This window comes from Capra hircus, chromosome 9 (assembly GCF_001704415.2).
Source record: "Capra hircus breed San Clemente chromosome 9, ASM170441v1, whole genome shotgun sequence".
Taxonomy (NCBI): Eukaryota; Metazoa; Chordata; class Mammalia; order Artiodactyla; family Bovidae; genus Capra; species Capra hircus.
Window position 1 is genome coordinate 29,700,833 of NC_030816.1, and position 19,758 is coordinate 29,720,590.

General features: G+C 45.7%; 1 protein-coding gene across 2 annotated transcripts in view; it reads right to left on the reverse strand.

Moving 5' to 3' along the window:
- Positions 2,533-19,758, reverse strand: part of SOBP (sine oculis binding protein homolog) — a 169,181-nt gene continuing 151,955 nt past the window's right edge. Inside the window, exon 7 of one of the 2 annotated variants that reach the window (XM_013966453.2) lies at positions 2,533-5,596. The gene's annotated coding sequence lies outside the window, so the exon portion shown is untranslated. The remainder of the gene's footprint in view (positions 5,597-19,758) is intronic. The other variant, XM_013966454.2, reaches the window with a different exon arrangement.

The following is a 19,758-nucleotide window of genomic DNA, read 5'->3' on the forward strand; positions in this document are numbered from 1 at the left end:
ATGACAGCCTGCTCCAGCATTCTCGCTTAGAGAATCCCATGGACAGGGAGCCAGGCGGGCTACAGTCCATGGGGTCACAAAGAGTCAACTCAGTCACAACACGACTGAGCAACTGAGCACCCTCCCCCGACCACACACACACACACACACACACACACACACACACACACACGCACGCACTTGACCTGAACTCTGCCTGAACTGCCAGGCATCCTGGGCCCTGCACAGAGAGTGTGGCCACTGGAGCCCACTGCTGGGTTCTGCCTCCATTTGTGGACAGAAGTCTCCTTCTTTGTCATGCCTCAGGTTTTCTTGACTGTGAAATGGGGATGATGGTCATGCTAGCGCCTCCTTCACAGGGTTGTTATGAGAATTTAATAGCGAATGTAGCAAAACTGGGGCCGCGCACAAAGGAAGCACCTAAGGATGGGAACCAGCCAAGGCTCCCCCTTTCACGAGAACTCCACACACTGATGGCAACTGCTCATTCCGCCCACCATGGTGAAGATAGAGAATAAGAGGCCATTTCTGGGTGATGAAGACTAACTTGCCATCTATATATGTACCTGAGGGTCAAGGAATGATCTCTAAGGCTTTTTTGGGGAAAATGTGTAACCGTCCCATTGCCTGGAGTCACCGCAGAGCCCAGAGGCCTTGGGGCAGCGCTGAGTCTTTTCCCTTTTGTGTCGTGTCTTGCTTTTAAAAGCTGCCTGAAGATGTACTGAACTGGGGGTGCCATAGCACCTCCTCTCTTGAGCCCCAGAAACAAAATGAAACTCCAAACTCAGCCTTCCTATGTCAGCCTCACGGCGGCTCTGGTTTCCGGGGTTCCCTGCCCTCTTCTCCCATTAGGCTGGTAGGAGAAAAGAGCCTCAACTCAGCCAACGTTTTCTGTTGCAAGAACGGAGAATAGCTCTTCAAGGATGCCGAGTTAGGAAGGCCAAGGTGCCCTCCCTTGAGGAGCCTGGATGATGTGGGAAGAACAGTGTGAGACGAGGCCTCGGTGCATTTAAACAAGAGCCGTGGGAGCCAGAGGGAGAAATGATCAATTGCCCCTCAGGGAAGCAGGCCTGACTCCATAGAGAGGTGGGACATCAACTAAGCTTTGAAGCGGTTGGCTTGTTCATTGTGGTTACAGATAATAGTAAGAAGGAAGGCTTTTCAGATGCGGGGCCCAGGAAATACGAGGCAGATAAGCCAGCACCCGCTTCCTCAAGGACTTCACAGACTTGTAAAGGCATGGCCAGGTGAGTGACTGGACAGGATGAGTGTGCTATGCACTGGACGGAGGTGGGCTTGGAGGGGCCCCAGCCCAGCGGGGCGGGGAGGAAGTGGGCCCTGCAGCCTCCCCAGGAAAGCGTCCCCAGAGTAGTTGCCAAGTCTTGAAGGGCTACAGATACTGCCCTGGGAAGACAGGGACAGACAGTCAAGGCCAAGGCAGCTCCCTGTGCAAAGACACAGGAGTGGGAGAGAGAGCAGGGGTGTCAGGAAACAGTTCCTAATTCTGCAGATGGTATGCAGGTGAGGCTGAGGGCAGGGAGCCAGTGGGCCTGGAAAAGACAGCAGGGGCCAAAGCAGGGAGGGTTCTGGGTGCCACTCCATAGGCTACAGGGAACCGCTGAAGAGCTGTAAGCAGGGTAGACACATTCCCGGGAGGGACCCTGTGGAAGCTTGTCAAGGAAGCTGAAGCTAAGCTCAAGAGTGGAGGAGGAGCCAGAGAGGGCAGGAAGCAGGTGCGAATCTTGATGCCTTTGCCCCTGGGCCCCAGCCCTGGCCTTTGGCTGTGCCCTCTGGGCAGCACCAGTGGCATTTACAGGTCTGCTCACAGCTCAGGCTGCCCATCCAGTGTCAAGGGAACATCTGCAAAAGGAGGTGGCTTTGCATAGCTGTGAATCCAGGCTCAAAGTGTACATTCATATGAACCCTAGGAACTTACAGAGAGGTCCTGCTGAGACCAAGAAGTGGTCCATCTTTTCCACAACCCCACCTTCCCACCATGTGTAAGCCACCCGGGGCAGGAGCAGTGAGCTCTGGTCTCTCCTGGGCTACCCTCGGCATCACATATGGGTGTGTTCAGTGGGCCTTTGCTAACCAACAGGGAATTGACTGCCTAATTTCTCCGAAAGCAGAGTGGCCTCAGCATATCCACACAACCAACAAGCAATGGAGAGGGGTAACCATGAACACTCAACTCTGGCTTAGTTTTAAATGAGGGCCACTTTAGAACAACAAACCGAATCACTGCCAAGAACTTACAAAACTGCATTACTGCACCACAAAATGACAATTCCTGAAGATGTCAACAGTTTTTCTGCAGATTGGACGTGCAACCTGGGTTCTGGGGCCAAACCCCTGGGCTTGAATCCCATTCTGTCCCTCACTGGCCGCATGATCTGGGCCGACTACTAAAGGCACTGAGCTTTTAGATCCACACATGCAATTAAAATAAGGGGAGAAATACTGGGACCTTCTGTGAGTAAATGAGGCTAATAATGTACTTGTACTCAACACGTGTTCATAAATGTTGGCATAATTATTTCTATTTCTCTCTATACAGTGTTGATAGCCCATGAGGATTCTGTATTTCAGGGAACACTGAGATTAAGAGAAGGCAGAGAAAGAGGAAAAGGTGTGCTGTCTGATGTGACACCACAGAATCTTTTTTTTATTGAAACAAATGGAGCTTTTGTTTCCTTAAGGGTCAACATGTTTGCTGGACAATCTTGGACTACAGACAAAAGCAGAATCAGTATCCTGGGCGATGGTGTCTACAGCCAAGTCCAGATAAATAATGCTATCAGGGACTCTGCACCAGACCGCCCCAGCTGGGTGCCCGCCCCTGTATGAACTCGGCTGGGGCTAAGGGATTCCCATGGAGTCATAACTATAAACCCACACTCGGAGCCTCCAAGATCCCTCAGGCTCCACAAGAGAAAGAAACTAGGTCATCAGGATCCACCCCAAGGATGGTTATCTAGAGAAGACTGCTGATGGTGCCTACGTTTTTTTAATGAACATTTGTTTTTTGACAAGTGAAACCAACTCAGTGTGGAGCCTGGGCAGGTCAATTCACTTTTCTAGGCTTCAGTTTTTTTATATATATATGTAAAACAAGAGGGTTGGGGTAGATCTACATTGACTAGAACTAGGTATTCATGTACTTCCCATCTTAGAAACTTTCTGATGTTTAATTCAGGTACCAAAGCAAAACCAGATTGACTCTTCCCATTCACGAAGTACTCCTGACCTACAGGTGAACTGATGTACTGATGGGAGCAGAGTCCACTGGGGAGTTTTGCTTCTAGAGCATGGCGCTTCCTGAGCCTTAGAACCAAACCTTTGGAGCCAAAAAAAATCAGGACTTGGAGAGCCTTTGGGAAGGGACACCCCAGTATACAGGCCCAAGAGCTCACTCCACATGTGCTGTGTATTATCAGTGATGGACATGGTGGGAAATCAGACCCTCAAACAGACCAGGTGGGCTCTTGTTTGCAGAGATGCAGGTTGGGAAGGGCCAGCTTCACTCCTTCTATTTCGACATCTTTTAAAACTAGCTTTATATGAAAAAAAAAAAATTTCCCTGGGGGAAAGACATGCACACCTTCTGTAACAAGGAAAATAACAACAATAGTCATAATAATGAGAAAAGCAAAATAAGCACATGTAAGTGCATTTTTCTTTCTTAGAGATTTATTTTTGTTTGATGAATCGGACACTGTGTCAGGGAGCAAGGAGAACGTTGGGGGCCCCCCGCAGGGAAAGGGATGCCCAGAGGTGGGGCTGCTGCGTCCTGCATGGGCGGGTTTGGTGTTGGGGTCGGTTGGTTGGTTGGTTTAATCGGTGGCTGGAAGTTTTCCTTTTGATCACTTTTATAAATCTCTCCCTGGGCTTGCGAGCTTCCCCTCCCTCCCACCCCCTTCCCCTGCCCCCCCACATTTCATTTTTAAAAAGCGAGCTCGCTCGCCAGGTGTGTCCCCCCAAGCTCTCACAGCTCTAATAAATAAGGAGCACCTGTAAGACAGTAGCTTGACTTGTTAAGTGACTCTGTACAAAGGAGGATATAGAAATACAGTATGTACACCGCATCCACGGCCCCGTGGTGCTTCAGGGCCAGCGTGACACCGTCCTGGCCTCGCCCGCCCCCTCCTGCTGCCAGCTCGGCGGCCTGTGGGCAGGGGCACCTGGACCCCTCCAGAGGGAACAATTGCTTTATTGGAGTTAGTAAACAGATACACTGAATCACAAGGTGATTTGATTTTTTTTCTTTTTTTTTTGTTTTCTTCTTTTTTTTTTTTTTTCCTTATTTTTTCTTTTTTTTCTGTACTCATCAGAATGGGATACTCCACAACTGTCTCACCAACTCAGTGCCAGTACACATGCTCTAGAGGACTTCTGGACTCCCAGCTACAACTGTACAAGTGCACACAAGAAAATCTACCCTGTTATCCTCCACCCACTGATTGAGGATCGAATTGCACATTTCTCTTAACCATGACAGGAGAAAGCAAACAGTGAAACAGAATCATGGGTGAGCTTTCTCACTTTCCCTCCTGTTTTCATTGGTTTGTCCATACCATTCTAATTATCATGAAAGGGCTCTGCGTATAGAGAGATTGCTTCACTGACTTCCTGGATCACCGAAAACCATCAGGGTTGAAATTTCATCCAAGTCTTTCGTGACGCCCAGCAAATATTCCCCCTCGGATTATTTTACACCTTCAGGGCATTTTGGTCTTCAGTTCAACACTCTTGCTCTGTTCCCAAATGGGGCGCTATTTAGGGGAATTTAAAGAGAAAGCTGAGAAGAATAAACATTTACCGAGTTCTCTTGGCATTCAGTCTCTGAAAAACCACAGTATAAACTATTCATGCTGCTTCTTACATCTGTCAAATCGAAAATTAAAAGCCATAAAAGTGTAACACTGAAAATATGGCATTAAAAAGGATAAAGGTGGCCTTTGTAAAAATAACAAGAAAAGTATATTAGCCAATAAAATATTCTAACTCTTCATTTAAAAGTGCATCCTGGGCAGGACAGAGATGAATCTGGAAGCGTTGGGACTCCAGTACGATCCCTCTCCGCCGTCAAAACGTGAACAGTATAGGTCCAAAACCGTACAATGCAAATCACAACTCTTCGTGTAGCAGCAAAACCACAGCAGTTTTTAAAAAGATTAAAAAAAGATTTTTGTTTTCAAATTCGGATCGTCTTCCAGCCTCACCCTCTGAGCCTTGGAAGATGGGGCGGGGAGAATACCTACATTGGTCCTTGTGGCTTGTTGGTGTTTTGTTGTTGGTTTTTTTTTTTTTTTCAAACCAGGGGCAAAATCCCTAAGTTCCTCTGGGGAGAAGCAGAGATGGTGGCGGCAGGAAGGCTGGGCCCGCTTGGTGGGTCCAAGACGTGCTGGCTTCTCTGGGCTAGAGGCCACTGAGGGAGAGCTGCTTCCTGTGAGATGCTTAATGACAGGAAGCGGCTTTATTTGCTTGAGTTTTAGCCAGAGGGGGTGGTGAGCGGACCAGCTGGTGTCATTGGATGGCGAGATATGGTTTGCTCTGCGCCCTCTCTCCATGCAAGTTACCCTGTGAGTGCGCGTTCCTAGAAATAGAGGAGAAGGGGTTTGTTAGAATCCACTGGACCAAACTGCCCCCCACCCCCAGGCTGGGGAGAACCCCGGCCTGAGTCAGAGCAGCGTGCTCTCCAGCCGGCAGGTCAGACTGGAGAGGAGGCCCCACAATGGGGCGGCACAGCCTGGTTTCCACACGACTTCATTCACGGTTCTGCGCAGGGTCAGCCCTGCCAGCTTTGTGTGAGGAAATGAAACTCGAGTCGCTTTTTGGAATACCATAATGAGCATGGCGCACCACGCCCTCTCCCAAAGACCACAGCGGCATCCTTTGCGACCGGGCAGCTTTCGCTCTTCACGTTAGTGCACCCTTAACTGGCAGGAGGTCTTTGGAGCTGCTCAAGGGCACCCCCAAAGACAGGCAAGCTCGTTAGGGGACTTGGAGCTGCAGACCTCACCCCCGTACTGCATGTAACAGCCCCGAGGGTTGCTGCAAAGGCGGAAGGCCATGAGATGAACGTTTTAGCATGTGGATCAGCCTGAAAGGTGAGCCACTTACATCCCTTCATATCCACACCCAGCGTGGGACTCGTCCCGGTGTGGCAGGTATGAAGGACGGTCACCAGGAAAGTGGGGAACGCCCATCCCAACTTCCACCACAGATGTCAGGCTCTGCCTCTCTATCTTTACTGGCTTATTTCATTTGCTACCAGTTTCTTGGCTTAAAATACAACCTCCTGAAGACACTCCGCCATCACCCCTAGGAAGCAGCCATTTAGAAGTTGGCCAACCAAACTGTGAAGTCCCTGAGGTGTGGGGTAGTGTCTGTTTTGCTCACGTCCCTACACCCAGGGACAAATGTGTTCAGTTCAACACACATTTGTCAAATGAATGGGAGTCAAACAACTCTTGTTCCCCATGTCCCCAAACAGTACTTTCTTCCCCCCTGCCCGTAAATGGAGATGTCAGAAATGTGAATGGGTAGAATTTGGCTAACATGACGTGGTAGCAGAGGGCTCATAAACATCTTTACAATTGTTGAGATTATTCCTAGAACAATGAACAAATGATTTCAGGTGACAGAATGGAGAACTTGAAGGGACCCCAGAGATAATATACGCAATTTCCTCATTTTATAGATGAAGAAATAGAGACCTCAAAGAGAACTGGAAACGTGCTCAGAGTGTCTGCAGCATGAATTTAGTGCAAGTGTGAAAAGGTCAAAATGCCCACTGGGAGGACTACATCCAAGCTCATGCTTTGAACCCTGCTATCCAAATCCTGGTGTTAATGGTAACCATAATAATGATCAGCCAAAAAACAAGACTTGAAAATCTGAATGTGCATGACAGGAAATGCCTGAGTTCCCCAAATCACATTAAATCACCAGATCTGTGTGCATTTAATATGTATATTAAATAACCAAAGTGAAAATGCAAAACACCACAAATATGCAATGGGAGTGGAATTACAAGGCCATGGAAACCTTTTCATTTGGCATGGTCAGATTTGGAAATGTGGATATTTATCTCAGAATAAAGAGCTCACTTTAATTTCTTTTCCTCTCATTCTTTCTCTCTCTCTTCTTTCTCTTTCATTCCTTCCTTTCTCTTTCTTTCTTGCTTTCTTTAAGACAAAGGTGAAAAGAGGTACCAAACAAAAACACAGAGCCACCATCGAATAAGAGGTCACAAAGGACTGAGACAAGAACCTGGAAACTGATCCAAATGGACAGAGCATAGCTTTTTCTGGGGAGGATTTATTTTTGTGTAAGAAGCACAGTAAGAAACTTGCTGTGAAGGGAGGAAAGCCATCCCTACCTCTGGGCTTGGGACCAAGAGTGACCAAATCTCATAGTCAGAAGGGACCTCTGAATCCTTTCTTAAAAAAGGGGGAAAAAAAAGGTGTTTAATGCTTTCTTCCAGTGACTGGGAAACACCACCATTTTGAATTACTCACTCAAGAATGCTACAACTGCTTTTTCAAAGATATAGCTTTTTTCTTTAATGTGAGCATGACCGCCTCCAAAGGGGAATATGTCTCAGATAAGTCTCCTTATATCGAAATCGCCTTTGGACAAAGGCCAAACACGGACAGCAACAGCCTGCTTGGAGAAAATCTCCAGGCTTTCATAAGGGACCAGGAAAACGGGATTATAATGAGAGCCATTCTGGAACCTTAACTACAGCGTTTGCCATCCCAAACACTATAATAATCATTATTATTCTCTGGTATCTATTATTGTCTGGTAAATAATATGTGTTTTCCCCCAAAGTTCTAAAGGGTGCAGCTGCACCGCACTCTATTTTTTGCAGCCCCACTCCTGCTGCTCAGAAAGCCTCCTCACACCAAGCTTATTTTAATGGCTAAAGGCAATATCTGTGCCATTTCCTTCCTTCTCCCCACGCACGTGCCGAGTCTAGGACACCCACCCAGGCAGGATGGTGGTGTTGCCGAAGTGCGAGTTGCTCTCGGCGGATGATATTTGAGGAGGGGGTGAACTGAAGGCCTCCTCCTCTGTCCTCCTGGCTCTGGATGGTCAGGGCATCCCCTCTGTTGGTGACACAGGAATCAATGAAAATGAAGCACCAAGCTTGGGAGTCACCTTCCTGAGAGCTATTGGCTGGCAAGGTGTGAAACTCAAGAGTGGGGAGAGAGTGAGCTTGGGGTTTTAGAAAGTGCTCGTGGCAAGAAGTTCCAGGGCCTGAGCCGACCCTTGCCCAGCAGAGGCATCATATGGGACAATCTGTCCTCTCTGTCTAAATTTCCTGATCTGAGTAAAGGGGAAAGTTCTACAGTAAGTGAGACCGAGACATAGCCTATAGTCCAGCATGAACCCTCTGCAGCCGTGTGACCTTGATTCCTTAACCCCTTGAGCCTGGATTCTCCCTCTGTGAAATGAAGGCCTGGGTGAGATTTTCTATTATATCTTCCATCTCTCATAGTCTGTGACTGTATTTATAGGATCTTTGGACCGAAGCCATCATCAAGTATGGAAGTACACACTGTAGAAGAAAGGCTATCAACGTCTCTACCCTGAAGTCCTAAGTTTTAGAAGAAGTCTCCTTCTTTCTATCTCTCTCTCTCACACACACACAGACACACACACTCCTAAGGGAAGTGTGTCTTAATGCAAGCAGTTCTCTTTGTGCCTCACGTTTCGGTTTTCCTCTGAATTGGGGGTTTGCTGAAGGCAGGACAGCCCAGGGCCCTGCCACATGGAATGTCTTTCACACACGCGTGCGCAGCCCATCCCATGGACCATGCAGGCACCGTGTGTGAAAACCGCTCTGCAGTGCATGCTCTCCGGCAGGCTCACACAGCCGGTGCCCTCAGAACCCCAAGCCCAGCTGCCCCTCTGGCCAGAGAAATTCAGTGTCTCCTTTGTGGAGTCACAACTGCATGCCAAGTACACTGAGCGAGCCTCTGTCCACCAACACTCTCCCTTTTCATGAGGACAGCACTGCTAAGACTGACTTAGTTTTCCTTTATCACACGAGCACTTTCAGAGCACAATAGAAAACAAAAATAGGCCTGAGTGTTAATAACTCATCTTAATGTTGATGCTGTCAGTATAGAGTCACTCTCACCTTTTCTTCTTTGGCCTTTACAGCCTAACCATCGGCTCAATGATAATGAATTCACCTGCCAGTCCAGGAGACTTGGGTTTGATCCCTGGGTCAGGAAGATCCCCTGGAGAAGGAAATGGCCACCCACTCCAGTATTCTTGCCTGGAGAATCCCCATGGACAGAGGAGCCTGGTGGGCTACAGTCCATGGGGTAGCAGAGAGTCTGACACAACTTAGCGACTAAACAAGATAGATGCAGGTTGCATTTAAAAGGAAAATTTCTAATTTACACATTCCCAAATATAAATGTGTAGCCACAGAAAATGTCTTATTCTGTATTCCAATGAAAAGTGTCTTACTCTGTATTTTCAAGATAATCCCTCCGTGATACAAGATTCCACCTCTGCGAGGAAGCCTGCCTCCATTAATCTAATCCATTTTCCAAATTTTCATTCTTCCTTGATTCCTTAAATACCTTTGTCATTAGCATAAATAAAATCCTGGAGGTCTGTCCTGTCTTCTAGAATGCAAGCTCTCCGGGTCTGTCATATATATTCCCCCGAATCCAAAATCCTGTGGCATCAACCCTATGATGTGCAAGAGATGCCCACTGCCAGGCTGGCTTGTCTTTGTCCAGTTATCCCGGCCCTGCTGTGATGCCACTCACTCGGGCACGTCGGCCCATCACTTATCACAGTTAAATACAGCTATTACGTGCTGGCTTCGGCCATGCTGTTTATCTGCGACAATAATGAGTCCCCAAGGACTGGACTGCTCTCAGGTAGCTGCAGCTATTCTGGGATGCTCACAAGGGGAGAGCCCCGTGGTCAATGAACAGAGCCGCCTGCACTGGCTGATAAGCCCGGGTGTGACGCCAGATCGTGGTCTCCACACCAAGCCCATCCTGGACAGGGCTACAGCTTGGGAAGGTTTTGCCAAAATATGGTTCCCTTTCTCCTCCATCCACTATTGCTTTGTGAAGAGTTCTGAAATGGCTTTTACCAAGCTAGAAACCATTTTAATTTACAAAGTAGATGGCATCTCTTTTCTTAGAGCTTGCTTGCTAATTGATGAAAGTAATTTAAAAACATCGCTTCTTGTTTCTAGCATGATTGCTTTGGGAAATAACCCATGATGAGAAGGCTGTGGCACCAACAGTAAGTTCCATCACTACTGAGCTGCCCACCCCACAGCTCTGATAAGCTAAGGCTCATATTATCTAAAAGAAAAAAAAATTAAACAGAAGGCCTTGATTTTCTTTTTTTAATAATTTTCCTCCTTTAGCAATATCTTTTATTTTACTCTTTAATCAACAAAAATTCCAACCATATGAGACCCCCAACTGGGATAACTCCATCTTTAATTCTTTGTTTTACAAATTTAGGTTTTGTTTTTCTTTGTTTAGCTGGTTCTATGAGTCAAATGGGCAGAGAAACTTGTTTGTTCACACAAGTGGCCATGGCTATCTCTTGCTGACCTCTAAAAGATCCCGGGGGACAGAGAACCCTGAGCTGCAGAACCCCTCCTGTGCACTGCAAAAGCCTTTATCTTCTCCCTGGACAATGGATCTTCTTTAGCCACCTCAAGTCCTTTCTAAAACCTGAGAGTTTAAGCAAAACAAATTACCCTGTCTCTGGTCCTTTTCTAAAAACAGGCAGGGATTCATGACTAACTGCACACATTTTTACAAATGTGCTGGAGGAAGTGGCTACATCCATTCATGAAAGAGAAAAATAAACAAAGAATTACATGATATAGTTAATGTTTTGCAAGAAATTTTGGAAGAAAAGCCTCAATCCTTATGCCCCTTGACTTTTGGGACCAAGCTCTTCCTGTTCAGTTTGGGAAAGTTACAGCATTTTCAAAGAAAAGAGTCAAACTTTAAGGAGCACTTACTTTATGTCAAGTATCACACTAGGCACTTTTATATATTTATTTCACTTGAAAACAAGTGTATTTTATATACTGATTATTGAAACAATAATGCTAATGAAGTATTTATCACTGTCCCCATTTTACAGATGAGGAAACTTTGCCAAGAACTTGCTTGCTCAAGGTCACCGGCTAGAAAGGAGCAAATCTGAAGTCTAGCTCCTACAACCCCAAAGTCCACGTTCCCCTCGGAGCAGGGCTGCCCCCTAGTCCAGGTTTCATCTCTCCCCTTCCTCCCCCTGACAAGCAGATGTCAAAGCTGGCAGGGGCCTTAGAGACAAGAACTCTAAGAAATTTTTTGACAAGAAATAATAATTGCATTTTCATTCAAGTCCTAGCCAATACACAAACTAGCTGATGTTGGCTCACGCGCCTTCCAAAAAATCTGCCCTGGACACAAAAGTAGATGTTTATTGTACTAAGATTGAGTTTGTTATTTATATAATCTGAACGTAGGCAGTCTAAGTTAAAAAAAAAAAAAAAAGGACAGAAAGAAAAGATAAGAAAAAAAAACTGAGAGAAAAAGGCAGCTTTATGTGGCAAGTAGCTATTGTCTATGGATCAACAGACTCTAAGATTTTTAGGCTAGGTCTGGGAAAGAGGTCTGACACTTCATTTATTCTTTAGAACCAGCCCTTTAGCAGAAAGACAGAAGGAGAAAGAGAGAAGGGCTTCATATTTAAGGAAATTTCATGTGAAAAATAAGAGCAAGCATGCTGATTCCTGGCCGCCCCCTCCCCAACAGAGAATGAGATGGAGTGTGTGGCTAATAATTGCTTTTCTCCGGCCTTTCCAGATACTCAGGTACAACCTATTTCCTCTCTGAAATCAGCTCCACGGTGTGAGGAAGCAATGCCGTAGGTGGCAAAAGCATGATTCTGGTCCTTGGCACCAGCTGTGTAACTCAAGCAGCCCAGGTCGTATCCGGTGTCCCACTGAGGGGAAAGGCAGAGGACTCAGGTTCTGATCCTGGCTGCACCACTCTGTGACCTTGAGCATGTGTTCTGCGTGCCCCAGTCTCTGCTTATACAAGTGGAGCCAGACATCTTAGGAGGATTTCTGGAATAGTTTCCCTAACTTCCGAGGTTGGTAGCATGGAAGTGTTTCATGACCTCCCATGACACGTTGAAGGAAGTTCTGGGCTGCAGGCATTAGCCTGACAATTCTTATAATGAGCACCTACTATATATACGCCAGGAACCTCCTGGGCATTGTACTTCCGTTGTTTACACTGGAGCCCGATAACTCTATGAAGTGGGGCTTATTACCTTCATTTTTTTTGGTATATAAGACATGTTCAGTGGTTTTTCAGGGACACTCTGAATCTAGGCTACCAGTCAGTTCCCAGGACTGCCATTTACTGGCTAGTGACTCTGGGTAGGATATTTAACATCTCTGTACCTCAGTTTCTTCATCTATAAAATGGGTTTAATAACAAAACCCCAGAGGGTTGTTGTGGGCATATGACATCTAGAACACTGCTTACATCTAAAAAGGCCACAGGAAATATGTTATTACAACTGTTTAGTGAGAAAGATATAGGCACAACACAGTTATAAAACTTGTCCAAACTCACAGCTGGTAATAAGCAACATAGCCAGTTTCAGACCAAGCAGACCTCACTCCAGCCCTGGGCTCCTCTCCTAGGCCTTGTAGCTTTTCTAATAAGACAGGAACTCGCTTTCCTGGGTACCGCACATGCACCACACTCTACCTAGGTTTCCTCATCTGTTCTTCCCAGCAATGTGATGAGCTAGGGACTTAGGCTCCAGGAGAGAAACCACTTCCTCCCTCAGTCATCGGCTCTGCTTAAATCTGAACACAGGCTGGCCCAACCTCAAGGCATAGGTGTGTACCCCTAAACCAGATACTGCCTCCCTTTACTACCGGGAGTCCACTTCACCACAGGAAAAGTTTCAGAAGGCCTTTGGTCTGGGGAGTTAAAAAGATAAAAGGACATCTCCCACAGTCACCAAACTCTTTTAAAAGTACCTGCTGGCCCTGGGGGGATCTGATTCAGCTTCTGTGAACATCTCTCCTGGTGTCTGACCTTGAGCAAGCCACCCAAGCCTGTGGCTGCTCTTCAGTCCAACGACAAGAGCTTTCTTTGGGCATCACCATGGCCACTGTCCAAGCTCCACGTCCATCCAGGGATGTCCCTTGCTAGGTGAGCCACTGTCTTCCTTTAGCACCTAAGAGGTGACTGACAGCCTGCACCACGCCCTGCCCCAGCAGCCTAAGGTTCAGAGCAGCCGTGGGTGGGGCGGGGGTGAGGTGGGGGTGGGTGGGTGGGTAAGGGGGGGTTCGGGGAGGGGGAGGGGAGGGTTGGGGGTGGTCAGAAGGGTGGAGCCCTATTTCCATGACAATCTGGGGCCCTGGCCAGTATCCCCTTGCCTGAACTTTGGGATGTTCTGTAGTCTTGAGGTTTCCTTCCACTGTGTGCCATGAAGACTTTTAGGCCTACTCTGGGCTCAAAGAAAAGAGTCCATGTGCATTGCTATGACGGCTTTTCATACTTAAAACGTGGATGTGGCAGTGCTCATCCCCCCATGTTGCAGCGAGAACGTCCTGCCATGTTTAGAATTCACTGCTGGTAATTAGCCTGTCATCAGAATGCAGGGATCGGCTTCAGCGATGCCAGTCTCTCTCTTGCTTCCTTTCAGTCTGCAAACAGCTGCTAAAGGAATTTTCCTCAAACACAGACCTCCAGCCATTCCTGACGTTGCCTGATGTTCAGAGTACAAGCTCCACAACCCTCTGCTCCAATACCCACCTGCCCTCGTCCGGCCTCCCGCCTTGCCCTCTCTGCAGGCAAGCCCTCTGCTCCAATTGGGTGAAGGGACAGCCCTCCCTCATGTGGCTTCTCTTCTCTTCACCTGTGGCTTTTGACACCCTACTGCCTCCCCTATTCCCCGATTCCTGACTGCCAGTTCACGGCCCTTCTGGGTTTTAGAACCTAACCCCAAATTCACCTGCTGTATGGAGTCCTACCGTGGTAATGCCATTAACTACACCTTTCCTGACCCTCTCTTCTCATTCACGTGCCCATCCTGCCAGCCCCAAGCTGGGTACCAAGTTACAACAAAGTGTGAACTGCCTGGGTCCCTGCTCTTGTCAAAGCCCTCTGTCTGCAGTATCACATCTATTAGCAGGTTCTGCATGAGGCTCGTAACAGTGAGCTTGATTATTTCTTGTCTCTCTCAGGTCACTGGCTCCTCAAAACAAGTCAAAGACTCCTGCCACTCCCTCTCCCACTTCTTGGCTTTTCTCTTTCTCCCCTCCCCACCCTCCTCCCTTCCTCCCTCCTTGCCTCCCTCCCTCCATCCTTCTTTCCTTCCTTCCTTCTAACTCTTTAACAGCCTCTCCTGCATGGAGTCAGTATTCAAGACAGTTGATTGAAAACGGATAAGTTTTATCCTCTAGGGAAATAAATGAAGACTAACTTTGAACCATAATGAGTAAATGGGGACTGCCTCCCTTTGTTCAGATATGATTAAGAGTTTATTAACTTTTGTGGATCGTGGTATATTAATTAAGTAAAAATTAAGCATTTCAAATACAGGATCTTTAAAAAGTTATTCTGTGCATCAAACACACACACACACACACACACACACACACGCACACAGCTGAGACAGAGAACAAGTTGATCAGAGGATCAGACAGTGAGAAGGGCTATCAAAATCAGAACCCTGAACCAGTGACTGCTCATCTTCATTTTCAAGGTCATAAGGTTTTTCCACAAAAAGATTTTTCATAGTTTTTCACTTAGTATTTGGGACTCACATTGCTCAAACCCTGGTGGATATGAAAATAGACATTCAGTCCCATGCCTATGATGGCATCGTATTAAATGAGAGGAATGGAGGGACCTGGATATATTTTTGGTTTGGCAAATTGTAGAACTATTTTTTTCAAACATTTGAGGTTTGGCTAAAACCAAAACTTATTTTGCCAAGCACTTTGGCCTTAATTTTTAAACCCACGTGTATTTTAAAAGAAATTCAATCTATATGTTTCTGACTCATTTACACTTAACTCATGAAAATGCTGTTTGGTAAGAGCTAGTAGATGTCCAAGCAAGTTTATGAGCCCTTTTAAAGCCTTCTTTTCCCCATTCTTACCAGAAAGTTGTATTTTGCCAGCCATAAAGAGTGTGAGCCCCAGAGGCCTGTGGTCAGTTTGAAATTTATAACTTGTGAAGGTTAAATGGATTTTAAGTTTGGAAAAAGGCCTTTCCCCCGCCCTCCTCTTTCTCATATTAAGTACTCAAATAGGCTACTTATGATAAAGATGGGATCTATGTTTCAGTTTCTGATGGCCGAGGGTGAACAGTAAAGAATTCAATCTAACCACCAATAAACTGTCTCTAAGACATGTTAGAGGAACAATATAACACTTTTAAGTTCCTATGGGCACAGATTCCAATCCAACACTCTAATGGAAAGTTTTATTAATTATTCTCAGGATAAAAAAAAGGAGTAGGAATCGACATAATTCAAGTTGAACATTTTACCTTTGGGGGATTTGCTCATTAAAAAAAAAAAAAAAAAACAGAGACAACCAATCCAGTTCATGACTTTTTATACAGTTAAAAAATAAGCTGAATCTACTAAAAACGACATTTGAATCAAAACCAGAAAAGCAAGAAGAACGTGCATGCGTGTTGCAGTGACTTCACCCTCTGTCTACTATACGCTCAGTTGATGCTCAGATACCACTCAATTATAGTATTTTAGTAGGAGAAATCTTTTGGATAAAGTACTTAAAAACGGCTTATAAATATTTAAAATAAAAACATCCAATGAATCATAATGACAAAGTTTTACATTTAACCACATGTGCTCCAAATATCTTGAAATTACTCTAAATATGGGTTTAAAATATCAAAAGGGTTTGTTGATGGGATGCAGAACTTTGCAGAGAAACCTAAACCTGCTCATTCCTGCTCCCACAACACCCAATATGCACAATTTTAAAAGTGTGCGTGTGTAGATTTCCTTAGAAAAAGATCATGTTACAGTTCTGAATTTCCAAAACAAGAGTTGAAGGATGAAATATAGGGTTTCCCCTTCTCTCACCAAATGCAGCTCAGCCACGTTGCTTCCAGATAATTTGTTATTGTAGGTTGGCTCAAATTTAAGACAGTAACATTTTAGAAACAGTTGGAGAACTAAGCCAGCTGCAAGGAGGATATCATTACAAATTGAGACACATGTTGTATGGGAATACCATTCATTTTCAATACCAAAAACACGTCTGGGGAAATAAGCCATGCAAATGAGGGAGAGATATACTCTTTAATTGCATCTTTTGGACATGAGGTCAATGTTTCATATCAAACGAGTCCATAAAGTGTGTTTCTCCCTTCTGTTCTTCTGTCACATTCTTACTTCCCTTTTTACCCAAAACAAAACACAGCTTGCTATCACAGAAAGACAACAAACTAGAGGTTCAAAAGGGGGAAATGATGAGACAACCAGCATCACAGCCAAGTCCCTGGATGGAATGAGGCCGGGCAGCATGAGGCAGCTTTGATTGTCCCAGTCCTGACCCCACACCCGCGTGGCCAGGCAGCTCTGCTCTTGTGTCCCCATCTCCCTATTCAGACTTGTGCACTGGGTGAAATCGCACAGGCACATTCTTGCCTATGGCCACAGCTTGGTCCCAGGAGCTCAGAGCTAAGGGATCTCAGGGGCAACTTGATGAGGGTCCAAATTAAGAACGTTTAGTACATGCAGGAGCTTTTCAAAGCATAGGAGATTTATTCCAACGTTTGTTGTTGTCGTCCTTTGCTTCTGCTCTAGTCATTTTCACTAGAATCTTTTAAATGACTCTTGAAATAATTTGCGTGTGTGTGTGTGTGTGTTTCCCCTCCTTGCTGATGGCCTCATATTCCCCATTCTGACCCCACCCTGATTTTTCCTCAAGCAGAGTGCCATGGAAATACACAGATCTGGAGAAGAACTCTCTGGGGTATTTAGAGCTGGCATCTGAGATGGCATTTACTCCTTTTTCTTGAGACTAAGACCATGTTAAATTATGCCAGGGCTAAATTGTTTATCTTTTAAAGCTAATTTATTTGTTTCTCTTAAATGGATTCCTTTTATGTTTGTGAGGCATTAAAAAAAAAAAGTTTACACATGCAGAATGCATTGCCTTAACATGCATCCATGTATATTTATTTAAACCAGCAACAAAAGAATACAAAACAACTCTGTATGGGAGAGGGTGAAGGAAGATTGAACAGCGGCCACCCTCAGCCGCTGACACAATCTCTTTGACAAGAGAGTCTGGAAAGGCAGTGTATCGGTGGTGGGGGTGTTCCACAACATGAGGTAAGTGTTTCATGCTGTAGTGTGCTTTGGTCCTCAAACACCTCTGCCCCCCACGATGCTTGTCTGCATGGAGGTAGGTGTAAATGATTGAACCAGGATGCCCAGGCAGTCATTCGAGCCAGCAAGGGAGCGATTCATTGGAAACTAGACAGGGAGCTTATTTCCAGTGCCCTTCTGGGCCATGGCTTGTTAATAGCTAGTTGAATGCCTTCACCTGTCCAAGCGCACTCTCTCCAGGTGAAAAAGTATGTGCTAAGGAACTATGGGGATTGGTGGTGCTCCCAGATACGGCCACACCAGTGCTCTGGTGTTTACTCATCTACCCAATTCTCCAACTCGAGCCCATTCCAATCCCTTGGCCTTAACAGCAGGGTTGATGGTTTTCCAGTGAAGGACAGCCGCTGCCTACAAAGCATAAACTTTGAAAGGCCAAGTGGTGAAGAAGCATTGAGCTTGTTCCTTTCCTTGCTTCCCTTTTCTGCTTTCCCCACAGATACTCACAGGTTATAGTAACTCACAGGTTGAAGAAAGGTTTGTGACCTTTTGCATTTTGTCACTAAGGCAACTGAGACAAGGGCTACATTATATGGCTGTAACAGTGATTTTCCATTATTAGGTCCACAGCGAAAACTGCTCAAAGTAAATTCCAAGTTTTAAGGGAAATTTACAATTAATTCATCTTCCTCAGAGTAACAAGAAAAACTTCTGCTCAGATACTGCTTGGTGATCATATAAAATAACCCTTCAGATATGTCAGATATGTAAGATACTTTTTTCTGAAGTCAAAAATCTGTGAACCGCTCCTCCCAAGAAAATGCTTCCACTCACAGGCACATAAAGCTTTCCACAAAATTCCAGGGGGAGCGGCTGAAGGCTGTGCATAGACTAGTTCATGGAGGGCAGCTTCGGTTGGGAAGCTGCCACACAGATCAGGAGGTTGGTAGATCAGGGCCAGGACTTGTGCCACACTGTCTGACCCTGGAGTCCTCACTAAAATTCGAGCACTAAGCATTTCTCTGGCCTCACTCTAGTCCCAGCCCTGTTGAAGGAGGAGTGCTGTAGTATATCTAAATGAAATAAATACCCGATCACAAGTCATTTCCCATTCCATCATAATTTGACTGAAATAATATCTAGTCAGATGCCTGCACATTAAAACCCTCTTTCAATCTCCTTGTTCTAAAAGGTAAAAAAGAGACCCAGCAACACTAAGCAAGATGTGTCCAAGAGCAGCCTTGACACTGTTCATCCGTAAGACTCTCCTTGATGAGTCTGCAAGGATCACAGCAAGCACTCTCTCCAGTTCTCACCACTCACGTGTGTGCATGACACAGACCTGGCCGTTCCTCACTGCTGGCTCTTTGAACCACCTGGACCTAGAGCTGGGCAGCCATCCGCATCCCAGCAAACAGGCAGAGCTGCACCACCAGGGATGGTGTTGCCAATGAATGTTTCCAGTAACTAAGTACTAGCACATTAAAAATCTCAAGTCTGGCAGAGGATCTGAGCACATCCTATTTGTATTGATTTCCTCTTCTCACTTGTAGGGTTTCCTCTTTTCCTCGCTTTCATGGTCGGCATCCATAGTCATATTTCTTCTGTATGGACTTTGCAGACAGCCGACTCCCTCAAACTTAGCTGAAGAACCTGAACTAGCAAAAAGTTACTTGTCACCTCCATCCTTTGGACTTTCCTAATGAGGCAAATCCCCTGCCCTCTTCTTGAAATAGTCCTTTCTTGGATTGTGGCTCCGTGGTCAGGCTAATAATTAAACTCTAAACTCCAAAAAGTCTAAACTACAGCCCCCATCCCTTCTTCAGCCCTCTCAGAGCAAACAAAAAGTGAAAGGAACTCCTGCTGCTAGAGTTAGGGGAGCATCTTGGAGTGGGGGCTGGGGACAAGACTCCCAGATTTTCTTTCTGGTCTTAGAAATTTGGGAGCCACAAAGGTGGGGAGTTCTTGGTCTTGCCACTCCTTGGGAATGGAAAAAGTGAGGGTGAAAGGGTTACTCATGGTACACATTTTTTCCATTGATTATTTTACTTAAAGAGAAGATGTCATTTCCCTGGAAAATCAAGGAGGGGGGATATTTTCTTTTGAATAACTTCAAACATTTGCAAATGGTTACTGTGAACTCCCCATTGTACCGTAAACAAGTGCAAACTGCTGAAATTCAGAAAATGTACAAATACAAACAGCTATCCCCCAAACTCCAAGGCAAAGACAAGGAAAGGAGTATTCCATTTATAAATGGAATTCTTTGTGGAGAGAAGAGTTTGGGAAATGTTTATACATTGTTTTCCTTATTATTTGGAGGGATTTTATTTTCAGCTTACAGAAGCTGCAGAACTGGTA